The 20,416-nt window shown below is 40.8% G+C and overlaps 1 protein-coding gene across 1 annotated transcript in view; it reads left to right on the top strand.

The window, feature by feature from the left end:
• Nucleotides 1-20,416, top strand: part of LOC124547582 (esterase FE4-like) — a 108,793-nt gene that overhangs the window by 9,701 nt on the left and 78,676 nt on the right. The window lies entirely within an intron of this gene.

The raw sequence follows: 20,416 nt of genomic DNA, 5'->3' as shown, positions 1-20,416 counted from the left end.
TGCTCAAAGAAGCTAATAGGCAACATAACAATACCTTTGAATCTTCAAGACATGTCATATATCTTCAATGCTTGGATTCACATACCAGCTATAGGAAGAAGAAGAAGAAAAGTTATTTTGTTCACACTGAATGGTTGTTTCTTGAGGTAAACATAAATTTATAGTTTTCGAAAAGTATCCTGTTTTGAGGTCAGCCACTTTGGCCAACATTTCTCCATTCTTGTGATTCTAAGCAGCACTAATGTTCTGTAAAAAAAACGAACTCAAAATTGCAATGACAGTTCTAAGACACAAATTGAGTAAAATAGACAATCAAAAGGTGATTGTGATAGTCATACCACATAGGCATGTCCTTACAAGATCTTCTGTTATAAACAAAGAGATCCAAAAGGCCAACTTGACATACAGACAGATCTGCCAGTCCAATCCAAATGCTTCTTTCCTCAGCATAGATGACCTGGAAACAAAACACTTAATAGCACATGGCATGAATTTGAATTAAAGAGGCAAATCATTACTCAGTCAGAGATTAAAGTGTTCCTGGAAAGTATTCGTCATAGAAAAGAGAACTGTGACACTGTTGCATTACCATCAGAAAAATGGCATGCAAAGTGTTGTACACAGCAGGGTCATCAAAGGGTGGCACAATCCTTTGTTACCAGCTGATCCAGAGGATGAGGGAACTGTCACTGCATATCCATCTGCACTCACAACAACTACAATAGCAGCTGAGCACACTAAAGATCTACCAGCAGAAGATGATAAAACAACTGTAATCCTCTTCACTCACAGCAACAATAGCAGTAGGAGACACAGAAACACCACCAAAAGAAAAAGAGAAAACAACTGCAGGTCAAATATGTAGTGTGAAAATTAGGCAAAAAATAGTACCACCATCCCATTTGAAGTATTTTTTATGTCAGGCATGAAGAGGAAGAAACCACTATAATAAGTAGAACTAAATGTTTCACAGTATTTCATCAAAATATACAACCCATAAAGAATAAAGTTCAGCAACTAGCATTAGAATTGCAAAACTGGACTGCACCATTGTATGTATCACTGAACACTGGTGTAAGGAAGATGAAATTGTATATTCTGCATTAACATAATATGATCTGGCCTGTTCCTATAGCAGAAATTTCATGAAAGGCAGGGGTTCATGTATTTATGTGAATAAAGGTATTACATTTAAAATCAGAAAGAACCTTGTAGCATTAAGTGAAGACAAACATTTTGAATTATCTGCAGATGAAATATCAGAAAAGAGCATGTCAAAAAAATTAATTGTATTTTGTTTCAGTAGGTCTCGTAGTGGTACCGGTACTATGGACACATTTTATCAAAACTCAGTCAGATCTTGGACAAGATCTCCAGTCCAAAAGTTAACATTCTCATATGTGGGTATTTAAATATCAATACAGTGAAATTATATGACATTAGTAGTACATACTCCAATATGCTCTGCAGCTGTGGCATAACGTCACTCATAAACTGTGCCAGTAGAGTGACTAAACAGTCGTCCTCAATAAAAGACCTTATGGCAACAGGCATAGAAGAAAGAAAGCACTGCAGGTTACTTACTCAAAATCTGGGCCTATCAGATCATCTCTGTCATATATTACAAGCAAATATTTATGTAAAAAAGTCTGCTGAACTGAATGCACACAAAAGGGTCTTCTCAGAACAAAACCTATGTCAGTTCTCATTCCAGCTACAGTATAAAAGGTGGAAGGAAGTGTATGCAGAAACGAATGTAAACAAAGAGTTTAATAAGTTCAGAACAATATATAAACTAAAATTTGAGGAAGCATTCCCCAAAACATGCCATTCCATTGGAACTTCCAAAAAAAGTATATTGTGACCAGAGGTATCAAGAAAATCATCTGAAACTCTAAAGTATCTCACATCCATCAAAAATAGCAAGACTGACCCAGCCTTTTCAAAATTTTATAGACATTATAGTAGATCTTATAGAAAGGTATTGGCATCCAGAAAAAAACTTAAAATTAATGAAAGCAAATAAAAAAGCAAAGAAATCTGGAACATAATCAAACAGTATACAGCAAATGTTGGACCAAAACACCTGGAAACACGGATTAAAAACAAAGTTGTTCACAAATGAACAAGCAAACTTTGTGATTGAATATTTCAGTGGCATTGCCAAGAAACTGCAAGAGAAATTTCCAGACACATATGCTCTACACCACCAGGACCAGCCACCACGCTCACTGGTGCTCTTTCCAACAACAGAGAATACACCAATTGTTGTTGTTGTTGTTGTGGTCTTCAGTCCTGAGACTGGTTTGATGCAGCTCTCCATGCTACTCTACCCTGTGCAAGCTCCTTCATTCCCAGTACCTACTGCAGCCTACATCCTTCTGAATCAGTTTAGTGTATTCATCTCTTGGTCTCCCTCTACGATTTTTACCCTCCACGCTGCCCTCCAGTACTAAATTGGTGATCCCTTGACGCCTCAGAATATGTCCTACCAACCGATCCCTTCTTCTAGTCAAGTTGTGCCACAAACTTCTCATCTCCCCAATCCTATTCAATACTTACTCATTAGTTATGTGATCTACCCATCTAATCTTCAGCATTCTTCTGTAGCACCACCTTTCACAAGCTTCTATTCTCTTCTTGTCTAAACTATTTATCGTGCATGTTTCACTTCCATACATGTGGGTATTTAAATATCAATACAGTGAAATTATATGACATTAGTAGTACATACTCCAATATGCTCTGCAGCTGTGGCATAACGTCACTCATAAACTGTGCCAGTAGAGTGACTAAACAGTCGTCCTCAATAAAAGACCTTATGGCAACAGGCATAGAAGAAAGAAAGCACTGCAGGTTACTTACTCAAAATCTGGGCCTATCAGATCATCTCTGTCATATATTACAAGCAAATATTTATGTAAAAAAGTCTGCTGAACTGAATGCACACAAAAGGGTCTTCTCAGAACAAAACCTATGTCAGTTCTCATTCCAGCTACAGTATAAAAGGTGGAAGGAAGTGTATGCAGAAACGAATGTAAACAAAGAGTTTAATAAGTTCAGAACAATATATAAACTAAAATTTGAGGAAGCATTCCCCAAAACATGCCATTCCATTGGAACTTCCAAAAAAAGTATATTGTGACCAGAGGTATCAAGAAAATCATCTGAAACTCTAAAGTATCTCACATCCATCAAAAATAGCAAGACTGACGCAGCCTTTTCAAAATTTTGTAAACATTATAGTAGATCTTATAGAAAGGTGTTGGCATCCAGAAAAAAACTTAAAATTAATGAAAGCAAATAAAAAAGCAAAGAAATCTGGAACATAATCAAACAGTATACAGCAAATGTTGGACCAAAACACCTGGAAACACGGATTAAAAACAAAGTTGTTCACAAATGAACAAGCAAACTTTGTGATCGAATATTTCAGTGGCATTGCCAAGAAACTGCAAGAGAAATTTCCAGACACATATGCTCTACACCACCAGGACCAGCCACCACGCTCACTGGTGCTCTTTCCAACAACAGAGAAACAGATGGCACTGGTAATACACCAATTGTTGTTGTTGTTGTTGTGGTCTTCAGTCCTGAGACTGGTTTGATGCAGCTCTCCATGCTACTCTACCCTGTGCAAGCTTCTTCATCTCCCAGTACCTGCTGCAGCCTACATCCTTCTGAATCAGTTTAGTGTATTCATCTCTTGGTCTCCCTCTACGATTTTTACCCTCCACGCTGCCCTCCAGTACTAAATTGGTGATCCCTTGATGCCTCAGAATATGTCCTACCAACCGATCCCTTCTTCTAGTCAAGTTGTGCCACAAACTTCTCTTCTCCCCAATCCTATTCAATACTTACTCATTAGTTATGTGATCTACCCATCTAATCTTCAGCATTCTTCTGTAGCACCACCTTTCACAAGCTTCTATTCTCTTCTTGTCTAAACTATTTATCGTGCATGTTTCACTTCCATACATGGCTACGCTCCATACAAATACTTTCAGAAATGACTTCCCAACACTTAAATCTATACTTGATGTTAACAAATTTCTCTTCTTCAGAAACACTTTCCTTGCCATTGCCAGTCTACATTTTATATCCTCTCTACTTCGACCATCATCAGTTATTTTGCTCCCCAAATAGCAAAACTCCTTTACTACTTTAAGTGTCTCATTTCCTAATCTAATTCCCTCAGCATCACCCGACTTAATTCCACTACGTTCCATTATCCTCATTTTGCTTTCATTGATGTTCATCTTATACCCTCCTTTCAACACGCTATCCATTCCATTCAACTGCTCTTCCAAGTCCTTTGCTGTCTCTGATAGAATTACAATGTCATCGGCAAACCTCAAAGTTTTTATTTCTTCTCCATGGATTTTAATACCTACTCTGAATTTTTCTTTTGTTTCCTTCACTGCTTGCTCAATATACAGATTGAATAACATCGGGGAGAGACTACAACCCTGTCTCACTCCCTTCCCAACCTCTGCTTCCCTTCCATGCCCCTCGACTCTTATAACTGCCATCAGCTTTCTGTACAAATTGTAAAAAGCCTTTCGCTCCCTGTATTTTACCCCTGCCATCTTCAGAATTTGAAAGAGAGTATTCCAGTCAACATTGTCAAAAGCTTTCTCTAAGTCTACAAATGCTAGAAACGTAGGTTTGCCTTTCCTTAATCTAGCTTCTAAGATAAGTCGTAGGGTCAGTATAGCCTCATGTGTTCCAACATTTCTACGAAATCCAAAGTGATCTTCCCCGAGGTCGGCTTCTACTAGTTTTTCCATTCGTCTGTAAAGAATCCACATTAGTATTTTGCAGCCGTGACTTATTAAACTGATTGTTCGGTAATTTTCACATTTCCCAACACCTGCTTTCTTTGGGATTGGAATTATTATATTCTTCTTGAAGTCTGAGAGTATTTTGCCTGTTTCATACATCTTGCTCACCAGATGGTAGAGTTTCGTCAAGACTAGCTCTCCCAAGGATGTCAGTAGTTCTAATGGCATGTTGTCTACTCCCGGGGCCTTGTTCCGACTCAGGTCTTTCAGTGCTCTGTCAAACTCTTCACACAGTATTGTATCTCTCATCTCATCTTCATCTACATCCTCTTCCATTTCCATAATATTGTCCTCAAGTACATCGCCCTTGTATAGACCCTCTATATACTCCTTCCATCTTTCTGCTTTCCCTTCTTTGCTTACAACTGGGTTTCCATCTGAGCTTTTGATATTCATACAAGTGGATCTCTTTTCTCTTAAGGTCTCTTTAATTTTCCTGTAGGCTGTATCTATCTTACCCCTAGTGAGATAGGCTTCTGCATCCTTACATTTCTGCTCTAGCCATGCCTGCTTAGCCATTTTGCACTTCCTGTCGATCTCATTTTTAAGACGTTTGTATTCCTTTTTGCCTACTTCATTTACTGCATTTTTATATTTTCTCCTTTCATCAATTAAATTGCATTTTTATAATTTCTCCTTTTATCAATTAAATTCAGTATTTCTTCTGTCACCCAAGGATTTCTACTAGCCCTCGTCTTTTTACCTACTTGATCCCCTGCTGCCTTCACTACTTCATCCCTCAAAGCTACCCATTCTTCTTCTACTGTATTTCTTTCCCCCATTCCTGTCAATTGTTCCCTTATGCTCTCCCTGAATCTCTGTCCAACCTCTGGTTTAGTCAGTTTATCCAGGTCCCATCTCCATAAATTCCCACCTTTTTGCAGTTTCTTCAGCTTTAATATACAGTTGATAACCAATAGATTGTGGTCAGAGTCCACATCTGCCCCTGGAAATGTCTTACAATTTAAAACCTGGTTCCTAAATCTCTGTCTTACCATTATATCATCTATCTGATACCTTTTAGTATCTCCAGGGTTCTTCCATGTATACAACCTTCTTTCATGATTCTTAAACCAAGTGTTAGTTATGATTATGTTGTGCTCTGTGCAAAATTCTACCAGGCGCCTTCCTCTTTCATTTCTTAGCCCCAATCCATATCCACCTACTATGTTTCCTTCTCTCCCTTTTCCTACTGCCGAATTCCAGTCACCCATGACTACTAAATTTTCGTCTCCCTTCACAATCTGAATAATTTCTTTTATTTCATCATACATTTCTTCAATTTCTTCGTCATTAGCAGAGCTAGTTGGCATATAAACTTGTACTATTGTAGTAGGTGTGGGCTTCGTATCTATCTTGGCCACAATAATGCGTTCACTATGCTGTTTGTAGTAGCTTACCCGCATTCCTATTTTCCTATTCATTATTAAACCTACTCCTGCATTACCCCTATTTGATTTTGTGTTTATAACCCTGTAGTCACCTGACCAGAAGTCTTGTTCCTCCTTCCACTGAACTTCACTAATTCCCACTATATCTAACTTTAACCTATCCATTTCCCTTTTTAAATTTTCTAACCTACCTGCCCGATTAAGGGATCTGACATTCAACGCTCCGATCCGTAGAACGCCAGTTTTCTTTCTCCTGATAACGACATCCTCTTGAGTATTCCCTGCCCAGAGATCCGAATGGGGGACTATTTTACCCCTGGAATATTTTACCCAAGAGGACGCCATCATCATTTAACCATACAGTAAAGCTGCATGCCCTCGAGAAAAATTGCGGCCGTAGTTTCCCCTTGCTTTCAGCCGTTCACAGTACCAGCACAGCAAGGCCATTTTGGTTAGTGTTACAAGACCAGATCAGTCAATCATCCAGACTGTTGCCACTGCAGCTACTGAAAAGGCTGCTGCCCCTCTTCAGAAACCACACGTTTGTCTGGCCTCTCAACAGATACCCCTCTGTTGTGGTTGCACCCACGGTACGGCTATCTGTGTCGCTGAGGCACGCAAGCCTCCCCACCAACAGCAAGGTCCATAATTCATGGGGGGGGGGGGGGAGACTATGCACCAATTAAACAATATAAAAATGCACAGGGTTTGATGAGATCTTAGTAAGTGTCCTTAAGAAATGTATAAACAACATAAAACACCCTTGATAGTAATAATTAATGAATGTTTCAGATCTGGCTGCATTCCTGAATATATGAAACATGCAAAAGTAGTACCAATACTAAAAAAAAGGTGATCCATAAAATATAGAAAACCACAGACCAATTTCTTTATTATCTTGCATGTCCAAAACAATAGAAACCTTAATGAAAAATAGACCAATGAAGTACTTGAGTAAATACAATCTTTTATGCAATGAACAATTCAGTTTCAGGCAAACAAGAATAATGCAGTCAGCTACAGCACAGTTAACTTAAGTTGTACTCAAAGCACTAGACAAGAGTGAGAATGCAATAGGCATTTTCTTTTTTGGATCCATCAAAGTCATTTGACATGGCTGAACACAGGAGTTTACTATGCAAATCAGAAATATTAGTAATAATGTGTATGGCACGGAATTGGTTTAACGCAAATATGACTGACTGGGTGCAAAGAGTTGAAATCTCACATATTTCTAAAAGACTACTTGTAAAACGCAAATCAGACCCGAAATATATTAGTATAGGTGTCCCCCAGGGAAGTGCACTGGCTCCAATCCTCTTCCTTATATACATAAATGATTTCCCACAGAGTATCAGGTACAGAAAAAAAATACTATTTGCTGATGACCATAGTGATTACAGATAAAAATTCAATTCAGTTAGCAAAAAAAGCCAATGACATCCACAACTGGTCTCTAAGGAATGGAGTAACTTCAAATGTGAATAAGACAAAACAGATAAATTTCAGACTAAATAAAAAACCCAATGATACTATATTAAAAGTAAATAATAATGAACTAGATTGTGTAACTGATACCACGTTCTTGAATGTAGGTTGTCAGCTGAAATGGACAGAACATGTGTGAATTTTGGAAAAGAAGTTATCCTCAGCATGTTATGCCCTGGGAAGGCTTGCAACTGTGTGCAGCATTTCATGCCTCAAAGTAGCCCACTTTGGATATATACATTCAGTCCTCAGTTATAGGCTAATGTTTTGGGGAATAAGTGCTGGGAATATACAGACTGCATTCAAGATACAGAAAAGAGGTGTATGAATGGTAGCCAATAGCTGTAATAGAGCACACAGTAAAGATTTATTCAAAAAGCTAGAAATTCTGACAGTTCAACCTGAATGCATCTATCAAAACATTATGTACATAAGAAAAAATCTTAATCTGCACACCAAAAACGGTACAATACAGGGCCATGGAACCAAACCCAGACAGTATTTACATCCAAACAGAAGAAACAAATCATAAACTCAAAATAGGGTATTATATTACGGAATAATATTGTACAATAGACTGCCACAAGAAATAAAAGATTCAAATGACCCATGTACCTTTAGCCAAAGTGTGAAAAAATATTTGCCACATAGTAGCTACTACTCTGCAAATGAAAATTTAATAATTTTTAAACTGTAGCTTAATGTTCATAAACAGTGCACTATGTAGCAATTCTGTGATATTATTAGAAAAGTAGAACTAACTAAAATACTGTAAGGGGAATGTTTATATTAATAAGAAGTATTGAACAAACATTTGATGGCATCCATACAATGTATATTGTTCTATGGATGAAAAAAAAATCAATCAGTGAATTGATTCTATCCATTGACCACAATTCTGGAAGACCTGCAAAATATCCATTTAAAGCTGACATCACACCAATATTCCACTCCAAATGTGTTTCAGCAACAAATTATGTCAGATGTGGGAATATCTGGAAGCCAAAGAATGCCAAATCTGATAAACAGGATGGATGTTTCAACAATTTTTACCCATTGCCAAAGCACATTTCTGGGCAAGTGTATTTCCTGACAAACTAAAAAAAATTACTGACCTCTGTGCATCCATCTGGTGTAGGTGTCTTGTGTAGCATTGATTTCACCTTTTCTTTGATTTCCAACTGTCCTCTTCCTTTCTTTTTTTTCCTATCTCTGCTTGTAAAGTGACAGATCCCTGTCTCACCTCCAGTTACAGATTAGTACACATAATCAGATGAATTCTTGAAGTTCATCCTTCATGTAAAATGTCAATTACTGCATACTTCCTTCAGCTGTGCCTACAGTGTCAGCTGCCTCATAGTCCTTAATCACTACTTGTCCAGCAGCATGTCATGCAGTTTCTCAGCTTTTCATCTGTGGTTGCAGTTTTAAGACACGCTACATATGAATAATCTACAAACAGAAAAAAATTCTTTTTAAGATTAAAGAAGGTTAAATACTTTGTGAAATGATTTGTTTAAAAGGAAGAAATAAAAATAGACTAGAGAAACATTTGATGGATCTTTGAATGATGCTTAAAATCACCTTCAGTAAATGAGATGCTGGTTTAGAATTTAAAATTCAATGTTTAATTAGAGTCCTAGAATTTTAAAGGGTACTAAGGGAAATTTGTCTGGTGGTTTATGTAGCCTGTGCAGCCTGCTGTATGTGGCTTTGATGCATTTAAATCATATGTTTACAAAGGTGTAAAGAAGTAACAACAATTTCAATCTCAAAAATTTTTCAGCAAAGAATCCTTCAAATATTAGGAAAAAGAATTTGCATTCCCAATTGGCACCTCATTTTCTGTAGATGATTTTGAAACTCATTCAAATATGCACCAAATGTTTTTCTAACTTATTTTATTACATTATTCTCAGACAAATCACTTCACAAAATAGTTTCTTTCTTTCCTTTTTTTAAAAACTTTTTTTTCATGTTTTGCTAAGAAATCTGTTCTTGAACTGCATTAAATGTAATACTTGATTTGAAATAGGCCATTTTATAAATCAAATATCACACCAATCCAATTTACTGAGTGCAAAATAGCTACACCTCGAAGAGCTGAACATTTTGACACCTCATTTGCTTTCACAGTATCTTCCATTCAAAAGTGTTCTGAATTCAGTACTTGATTAAAAGGAAGCTATTTTTACAGTTAAATATCACACAAATGTAACTTATAATGCATGAAACTGCTAAGCCTTGAAGAAATGAACTATTTGACACTTCATTTACACAGGCAACAATTGCTGCTTGTGAAATATTTCAGTGTTCACTCAAATTTTGCATAATTACCCTTATTTCTTTCATGCATTTTTTAAAATTTCAAACTAGTTGATACCCTATCTATTCAGTTCTCGCTGTTTGTTTGGTTATGGGCAAAAATCCATAGTGCAATTTTTCCTCAAACTTTTCTTAACAATCCAAATTACAGAGGGGTCCCAAAAAAATGTATTCACTGTTTAAAAGTCCATAACTTACAAACTAATTGACAGAGTTGTCTCATTTTTGGTGAAAGTGTAGCTTGAAGTCCAACTTAAAGATATCACTGTAGGTGTTCGAAATGGATACCATTAACATCCACACACAAACAATACCGCCGAACTACAGCATGAACTACTGACTACAACTTGTTCAGTTGGATATTTGCACATGAATGTATGATGGATTCTCAAAGTTCATCCAATGTGCCTGGCTTTTGTCGATAAACAACATCCTTTAGTGTTCCCCATGGGTAAAAGTCCAGAGGAGTTAGGTCTGGGGAATGTGGTGAATACTCCACAGCACCTCTACGTCCTATCCATCTTCCTGGTAGATTTTCGTTGAGATACGCCCTAACACAATTTTGGTAGTGGGTTGGGGCACCATCTTGTTGAAAGTAAACACTTCCATCTCCATACAAGTCTTGAATGGCAGGCAAAATGGATGTCTGAAGGTACACTTCACCAGTAACTGTGCTGTCAAAGAAGAATGGCCCAATCAAGCCCCGGTAAGACAACTCACACCACACATTTACTCCTGGCAAATTCAAGGCTTTGTCTACATGGGACATTCGGATTTTCGGCGGTCCAGTAGATGCAATAGTGGCAATGTACTGTACCACTGAGTTTGAACTATGGCTCGTCAGACCACACAATCTACTCTGCAAACTTTTCAGCGTTGCACACCGTATTAGTAAACCACTCGCAATACTCCATTCTACGATCTGGGTCGTCCTCGTTCATTACGTGTATCAATCATGGGAGGTAGCACTTCCACTTTGCTGTCTTCAAAATTCACCTCAATGACTCACTCCAGTTTCATGGGCACACTGTCTCACAGACTTCTGTGGTGAGTGAGTGAATCGTTGTAACACATGACGGGAGTTAGCTGGACTTGTTACTGTTACAGGTCGTCCAGATCGTTGTTTGTGTACTTCTTTAACACAGCCTTCAGCTTCAAATTTGTCTCAAATGCAATGAATCGTTAAACACGTCTGTGGCTCTGTTTGATTCTCACTTTGCCATTGCCATTGAACCTCATTAATGCTTTCATACTTAAAATACCATTTCAAAACTGACTTCATTTCATCAAATGTAAGCCTTGCGCCAGCCATGTTTACTTGAGTAACTAGGTGCAACTAGGAACAAAACACTGACTATCTGGCGACTGTCATCTGACAAAACAAAACAATGCAATACAACGCTTGTGTGGCGATTGCTGGAACTACAAACTATTACACTAGTTTGCCAGTTATGGAGTTTTAAACAGTGGATACATTTTTTTGGACCCCTCTGTATTTTCAAACAAATTAAATGTTCTTTTGCAAAACTAAATTTCATGCTGCACAATTTGGTATCTCATTTTTCCATTTATTACTCTTTGTTGCTCTATGAAAATTCAGACAAAAACCTTCTGTGTAGTTTACAGAGAGTCATGTTTTTGTTATACTCAAGCAATTGCCTAATAAAGCCACATCTGAATTGTCACCAATTCCTTAATCACAGGGAACAAAGAAGCAGACTCCTCTTAAAGCTTCATCAATTTTGGGTAAATTTCTGTCATCAGTAACTTGTCTGAAATTAAGATTTTTATGACAGCACAGTATTCCAGTTCATCTACTTGAAACACATGCAACATAAGTACCTCACGGAGTAATAGAAACAAAATTATCTCACCAATCAAGTGGACACAAGTTCTACATTATTGTGTAACATGTACCAACACATCGTAACAATAAATTTGTCAATACAAATGCATTTTTTGAGAAGCTGCGAAACTATATGTCTTTATTAATACCAATAAACTAAAGTAAGAATGACAAGTTCACCAAGGAAACCCAGGTTTCAGGAAAACTTTCAAACAGACCCCCATATTATACACTCCTGGAAATTGAAATAAGAACACCGTGAATTCATTGTCCCAGTAAGGGGAAACTTTATTGACACGTTCCTGGGGTCAGATACATCACATGATCACACTGACAGAACCACAGGCACATAGACACAGGCAACAGAGCATGCACAATGTCGGCACTAGTACAGTGTATATCCACCTTTCGCAGCAATGCAGGCTGCTACTCTCCCATGGAGACGATCGTAGAGATGCTGGATGTAGTCCTGTGGAACGGCTTGCCATGCCATTTCCACCTGGCGCCTCAGTTGGACCAGCGTTCGTGCTGGACGTGCAGACCGCGTGAGATGACGCTTCATCCAATCCCAAACATGCTCAATGGGGGACAGATCCGGAGATCTTGCTGGCCAGGGTAGTTTACTTACACCTTCTAGAGCACGTTGGGTGGCACGGGATACATGCGGACGTGCATTGTCCTGTTGGAACAGCAAGTTCCCCTGCCGGTCTAGGAATGGTAGAACGATGGGTTTGATGACGGTTTGGATGTACCGTGCACTATTCAATGTCCCCTCGACGATCACCAGTGGTGTACGGCCAGTGTAGGAGATCGCTCCCCACACCATGATGCCGGGTGTTGGCCCTGTGTGCCTCGGTCGTATGCAGTCCTGATTGTGGCGCTCACCTGCACGGCGCCAAACACGCATACGACCATCATTGGCACCAAGGCAGAAGCGACTCTCATCGCTGAAGACGACACGTCTCCATTCGTCCCTCCATTCACGCCTGTCGCGACACCACTGGAGGCGGGCTGCACGATGTTGGGGCGTGAGTGCAAGACGGCCTAACGGTGTGCGGGACCGTAGCCCAGCTTCATGGAGACGGTTGCGAATGGTCCTCGCCAATACCCCAGAAGCAACAGTGTCCCTAATTTGCTGGGAAGTGGCGGTGCGGTCCCCTACGGCACTGCGTAGGATCCTACGGTCTTGGCGTGCATCCGTGCGTCGCTGCGGTCCGGTCCCAGGTCGACGGGCACGTGCACCTTCCGCCGACCACTGGCGAAAACATCGATGTACTGTGGAGACCTCACGCCCCACGTGTTGAGCAATTCGGCGGTAAGTCCACTCGTCCTCTCACATGCCCACTATACGCCCTCGCTCAAAGTCCGTCAACTGCACATACGGTTCACGTCCACGCTGTCGCGGCATGCTACCAGTGTTAAAGACTGCGATGGAGCTCCGTATGCCACGGCAAACTGGCTGACACTGACGGCGGCGGTGCACAAATGCTGCGCAGCTAGCGCCATTCGACGGCCAACACCGCGGTTCCTGGTGTGTCCGCTGTGCCGTGCGTGTGATCATTGCTTGTACAGCCCTCTCGCAGTGTCCGGAGCAAGTATGGTGGGTCTGACACACCGGTGTCAATGTGTTCTTTTTTCCATTTCCAGGAGTGTAAAACAAAATGATTGTGACAGACCTTGACAAAGGAGGAAGTCTATAAACAGTGTGCAAAGTGAAAAATAAAGTTTCAACAGCTTTGGATGAACTGAAATTTGTCTGATTAAGGACTGCTGAGAGAGTCTAACATCACCAGTAGTTAACATTGTAAATCAATCATTCAATCAGGTTTGCTTTCATAAGTACTTAAAATATACTAAATGATTGCCTATCTTTAAAAAAAAGTGACAGTGAAAATGTAGAGAAGTGTGGGCCACTCCCACTACTATTGTGTTTTGCAAAAATAATGGGAACTATTTAAAAGATGGAATTTATGAGCTATTTCAATAAATAACATCCACTTTCCAATGAGCAAGTTTGGATCCCATTAGGGAAAGACACTGAACTGGCAACACTATACCTCACAAAACATGTCCTAAAAGCATTGGATAAATGGAACTGTTTGACAGTTATATTCCTTGGTTTTGTGTCACAAAATACTTTAAGTAAGTTAGATGAACTGAAAATAGTGGGGGCAGGGTGGAAAAATAGTTCCAATCATATACAGAAAATCTGAGTACAGCTGACTGAAAATAACATATATAAAGTACATCTAACTATATTGAAAATACTTCTGAGTGGTGGAAGAGGAAAGAAGAAAGTGGAGGGAATAGTGGACCAGAATGATGGAGGAGGATAGTCAAGGTTCGAAAAAGGCGTTATATGGGATGAAGAGGAAGAATGGTATGACAGATTATGCTTGAATGGTGAACAAAAGTGGACAAGATGTAAAGAATAAGGAGGAACTCAAGAATATGTGGAAGGAGTATTTTGAAAACTCCTGAATGCAAATGGAGACCCAGATGAGGACGAACAAGCCGAGGAGAAAAAAGAGGAGGAACAGCAAATGGAAAAAGACCTTACATGGAGAGAAGTGGAAGAGGCATTGGACAAGATGAAGGGAGGGAAGTCACCAGATCTGGATGAGCTAAGTGTAGAGATGGCGAGAGCAGCAGGAGAGGTGGGGATACAATAGCTATATCGAGTAATGAAAATTGTGTGGAGACAGAAGATGATCCCAGAAGACTGGAAGAAGGGAATAATTGTCCCAATCTTTAAGAAGGGAAATAGAAAAGAGTGCAAGAACTATCAGAGGATAACATTGATGAGTCATTGTGCAAAGATTTTTGAGAAAATTTTGGAAGCACCAATTCAGGAAAAATTAGATGGAAGAATGAGAGAAGAACAACATGGCTTCAGAACAGGAAGGTTTACAGTGGATCTAATTTTTTGCTGTAAGACAACTGCAGGAACAGCACTATGAATATGGAATATATCTACTAATGGCCTTCCTGGACATTGAAAAAGCATATGATAGTGTACGTAGAGGCAAAGTGTGGAACGCCCTGGAGAACAGAGGAGTAGCAAAACAGATTATTTGGAGGATAAGAGAAATATACCATGGAAGTGTGAGCTGTGTGAAAGTGGGAGGAGAGAGATCAGTTTGGATTTAACAGAGGAATGGCATGAGGCAGGGAAGAGCACTTTCACCATTACTCTTCATTGTAGTGATGGATGATGAGTACAGTAGCACAAGTAATTGGTGAAAGGAAGGTGAAAGCTATGGTGTTTGCAGATGATCTGATGATTGGGGGAATAAGGAGGAGGAAGTACAAGAGCAGTTGGACGTATGGTAATGAACAGTACAAGAATAAGTGATGAAATTTAGAATAAGTAAGGCTGAGATGATTATCACAACAAGAAAGAAGGAGAGAGGAGCAATGGGAAAAACAATTGGTAGGAAATGATTGAGGAGAGTGGAGAGTTTCAAGTACCTAGGAAGCCTGATACAGGAAAATGGAAAAAACGACAGCGAAATAAACGAGTGGGGGAGAAAAGCAAAAGCATTTTGGAAGAGTGTCAGAAGCCTGATATGGAGCAAGGATGTACCCCAAATCATTAAGAAGGTTATATACCAGTCATACTATGTCCCAATCCTAGCATATGCATCATAACCTGGGTTATGAAAGGAAGAGAGAAAAGCAAAGTACAAGCCAGTGAGATGAAATTCTTGAGAAACAGTATTGGAGTGACAAAGATAGACAGGTTAAGAAAGGAGAGGATCAGAGAGTTAATGAAAGTGGAACCATGAGGAGATAGAGAAATCAAGGCTGAGATGGTATGGACATGTTAAGAGAATGGAGGAGAAGAGGATAACTAGGAGGATACATCAGATAAAACTGGAAGGAAAGAGATCAAGGGGACGACCAAGAGACAGATGGGTGAAACGAGTCAAGGAATGCGTCCAGAAGAAGGGAGAAGACTGGACCAAGGTGAAGACGGAGAGCTGGTGGCAAGACAGAAGACAATGAAGAGGCCTATGTTCCACAAAGACCTGGCCAGAGGCCGGGAACTGTCCATGATGATGATGATGACTTCTGACCCTAATACAGGAGTGGCACAGTGTAGTCTGCTAGGTCCAGTTCTCTTCCTAATTTACTTTAATGACTTCCCGCAAAGCATCAGACATGGGCAAACAATATTGCATGGAAACGACTCTAATGTACTGGTCACTCACAAGTCACCACAAATGCTAAGAGAGAAAGCTGAAGAAACACTTAGCAGTGTATATAAGTGAGAGGCAAACAATAAAATCACACTTGATAGAAAGAAAATGAGCACTATGAGGTTCTTCATAAACAAAGAACCAGATTATAAGAACTGAAAATAAATAATGAATTCATAAAATGAGTGGAAAGCACAAAATTTCTTGGAATGCATGTTGACTATCAATATAGGTTGGAAGTAAATGTGAAAATACTTAATAATGGAATCACTACAGTAAGTTATGCACTCCAAATTTTACATAAAAAATACTGACTGCTGTATTAAAATTTATTTAGTACATGATTATGAAACTTGAAATAGCTATAATTTACATCTAGAGAGAAAAATAAAGCTAGAACTGAGCAAATTTTATTGTACCATGCTATCAAATCATATAGAAATTGACACAGTTTCTAAATGACATGGACACTACCTGCTCTTTCAGAACAGAACTACAAAAATATTCACAAAATAAATTTTTATATGATAACAAAGTATCAGAATTAAAAATGATTACTTTATCTAAGAAGTTCTGTGTTATCATATATATGGAAATAATAAGTATATCTAAAAACAAAGATGATGTGACTTACCAAACAAAAGTGCTGGCAGGTCGATAGACACACAAACAAACACAAACATACACACAAAATTCAAGCTTTCGCAACAAACGGTTGCTTCATCAGGAAAGAGGGAAGGAGAGGGAAAGACGAAAGGATGTGGGTTTTAAGGGAGGGGGTAAGGAGTCATTCCAATCCCGGGAGCGGAAAGACTTACCTTAGGGGGAAAAAAGGACAGGTATACACTCGCACACACACACATATACATCTGCACATACACAGACACAAGCAGACATTTGTAAAGGCAAAGAGTTTGGGCAGAGATGTCAGTCGAGGCGGGAGTACAGAGGCAAAGATGTTGTTAAAAGACAGGTGAGGTATGAACGGCGGCAAATTGAAAATAGCGGAGATTGAGACCTGGCGGATAACGTGAAGAGAGGATATACTGAAGGGCATGTTCCCATCTCCGGAGTTCTGACAGGGTGGTGTTAGTGGGAAGTATCCAGATAACCCGGACGGTGTAACACTGTGCCAAGATGTGCCGGCCAAGCACCAAGGTATGTTTAGCCACAGGGTGATCCTCATTACCAACAAACACTGTCTGCCTGTGTCCATTCATGCGAATGGACAGTTTGTTGCTGGTCATTCCCACATAGAAAGCTTCACAGTGTAGGCAGGTCAGTTGGTAAATCACGTGGGTGCTTTCACACGTGGCTCTGCCTTTGATCGTGTACACCTTCCGGGTTACAGGACTGGAGTAGGTGGTGGTGGGAGGGTGCATGGGACAGGTTTTACACCGGGGGCGGATACAAGGGTAGGGAGCCAGAGGGTAGGGAAGGTGGCTTGGGGATTTCATAGGGATGAACTAAGAGGTTACGAAGGTTAGGTGGACGGCGGAAAGACACTCTTGGTGGAGTGGGGAGGATTTCATGAAGGATGGATCTCATTTCAGGGCAGGATTTGAGGAAGTCGTATCCCTGCTGGAGAACCACATTCAGAGTCTGATCCAGTCCCAGAAAGTATCCTGTCACAAGTGGGGCACTTTTGGGGTTCTTCTGTGGGAGGTTCTGGGTTTGAGGAGATGAGGAGGTGGCTCTGGTTATTTTCTTCTGTACCAGGTCGGGAGGGTAGTTGCGGTATGCAAAAGCTGTTTTCAGGTTGTTGGTGTAATGGTTCAGGGATTCTGGACTGGAGCAGATTTGTTTGCCACGAAGACATAGGCTGTAGGGAAGGGACCATTTGATGTGGAATGGGTGGCAGCTGTCATAATGGAGGTACTGTTGCTTGTTGGTGGGTTTGATGTGGACGGACGTGTGAAGCTGGCCATTGGACAGGTGGATGTCAACGTCAAGGAAAGTGGCATGGGATTTGGAGTAGGACCAGGTGAACCTGATGGAACCAAAGGAGTTGAGGTTGGAGAGGAAATTCTGGAGTTCTTCTTCACTGTGAGTCCAGATCATGAAGATGTCATCAATAAATCTGTACCAAACTTTGGGTTGGCAGGCCTGGGTAACCAAGAAGGCTTCCTCTAAGTGACCCATGAATATGTTGGCGTACGAGGGGGCCATCCTGGTACCCATGGCTGTTCCCGTTAATTGTTGATATGTCTGGCCTTCGAAAGTGAAGAAGTTGTGGGTCAGGATGAAGCTGGCTAAGGTAATGAGGAAAGAGGTTTTAGGTAGGGTGGCAGGTGATCGGCGTGAAAGGAAATGCTCCATCGCAGCGAGGCCCTGGACGTGCGGAATATTTGTGTATAAGGAAGTGGCATCAATGGTTACAAGGATGGTTTCCGGGGGTAACAGACTGGGTAAGGATTCCAGGCGTTTGAGAAAGTGGTTGGTGTCTTTGATGAAGGATGGGAGACTGCATGTAATGGGATGAAGGTGTTGATCTACGTAGGCAGAGATACGTTCTGTGGGGGCTTGGTAACCAGCTACAATGGGACGGCCGGGATGATTGGGTTTGTGAATTTTAGGAAGAAGGTAGAAGGTAGGGGTGCGGGGTGTTGGTGGGGTCAGGAGGTTGATGGAGTCAGGTGAAAGGTTTTGTAGGGGGCCTAAGGTTCTGAGGATTCCTTGAAGCTCCGCCTGGACATCAGGAATGGGATTACCTTGGCAAACTTTGTATGTGGTGTTGTCTGAAAGCTGACACAGTCCCTCAGCCACATACTCCCGATGATCAAGTACCACGGTAGTGGAACCCTTGTCTGCCGGAAGAATGACGATGGATCGGTCAGCCTTCAGATCACGGATAGCCTGGGCTTCCGCAGTGGTGATGTTCGGAGTAGGATTAAGGTTTTTTAAGAAGGATTGAGAGGCAATGATGGAAGTCAGAAATTCCTGGAAAGTTTGGAGAGGGTGATTTTGAGGAAGAGGAGGTGGGTCCCGCTGTGACGGAGGACGGAACTGTTCCAGACAGGGTTCAATTTGGATAGTGTCTTGGGGAGTTGGATCATTAGGAGTAGGATTAGGATCATTTTTCTTCGTGGCAAAGTGATATTTCCAGCAGAGAGTACGAGTGTAGAACAGTAAATCTTTGACAAGGGCTGTTTGGTTGAATCTGGGAGTGGGGCTGAAGGTGAGGCCTTTGGATAGGACAGAGGTTTCGGATTGGGAGAGAGGTTTGGAGGAAAGGTTAACTACTGAATTAGGATGTTGTGGTTCCAGATTGTGTTGGTCGGAATTTTGAAGTTTTGGAGGGAGTGGAGCTGGAAGTGGGAGATTGAGTAGATGGGAGAGACTGGGTTTGTGTGCAATGAGAGGAGGTTGAGGTTTGCTGGAAAGGTTGTGAAGGGTGAGTGAGTTGCCTTTCCAGAGGTGGGAAACCAGGAGATTGGATAGTTTTTTGAGGTGGAGGGTGGCATGCTGTTCTAATTTACGGTTGGCCTGTAGGAGGATGCTCTGAACAGCCGGTGTGGATGTGGGAGAGGAAAGATTGAGGACTTTTATTAAGGATAGAAGTTAGCGGGTGTGTTCATCGGCTGAGTTGATGTGTAGGTGAAGGATTAGGTGGGTGAGGGCAACGGATTGTTCAGTTTGGAACTGGTATAGGGACTGATGGAAAGAAGGGTTACAGCCAGAGATGGGAACTTTAAGTGTGAGGCCTTTGGGGGTAATGCCAAATGTCAGAGAAGCCTGAGAAAATAAAATATGGGAGTGTAATCTGGCTAGGGCGAAGGCATGTTTGCGGAGGGAATGTAAATAAAACTTAATGGGGTCATTGTGGGGATGTCGTGAGGGTGACATGGTATTAGAAGGTGGAAAGTGCAACACGACGCTGAAATGAAAATGAAAATAAAAACATATCTCTGCCTACGTAGATCAACACCTTCAACCCATTACATGCAGTCTCCCATCCTTCATCAAAGACACCAACCACTTTATCAAACGCCTGGAATCCTTACCCAGTCTGTTACCCCCAGAAACCATCTTTGTAATCATTGATGCCCCTTCCTTATACACAAATATTCTGCACGTCCAGGGCCTCGCTGCGATGGAGCACTTCCTTTCACGCTGATCACCTGCCACCCTACCTAAAACCTCTTTCCTCATTACCTTAGCCAGCTTCATCCTGACCCACAACTTCTTCACTTTCGAAGGCCAGACATACCAACAATTAACGGGAACAGCCATGGGTACCAGGATGGCCCCCTTGTACGCCAACCTATTTATGGGTCACTTAGAGGAAGCCTTCTTGGTTACCCAGGCTTGCCAACCCAA

This window comes from Schistocerca americana, chromosome 1 (assembly GCF_021461395.2).
Source record: "Schistocerca americana isolate TAMUIC-IGC-003095 chromosome 1, iqSchAmer2.1, whole genome shotgun sequence".
Classification (NCBI taxonomy): Eukaryota; Metazoa; Arthropoda; class Insecta; order Orthoptera; family Acrididae; genus Schistocerca; species Schistocerca americana.
This window is presented reverse-complemented; position numbering and strand designations above follow the sequence as displayed.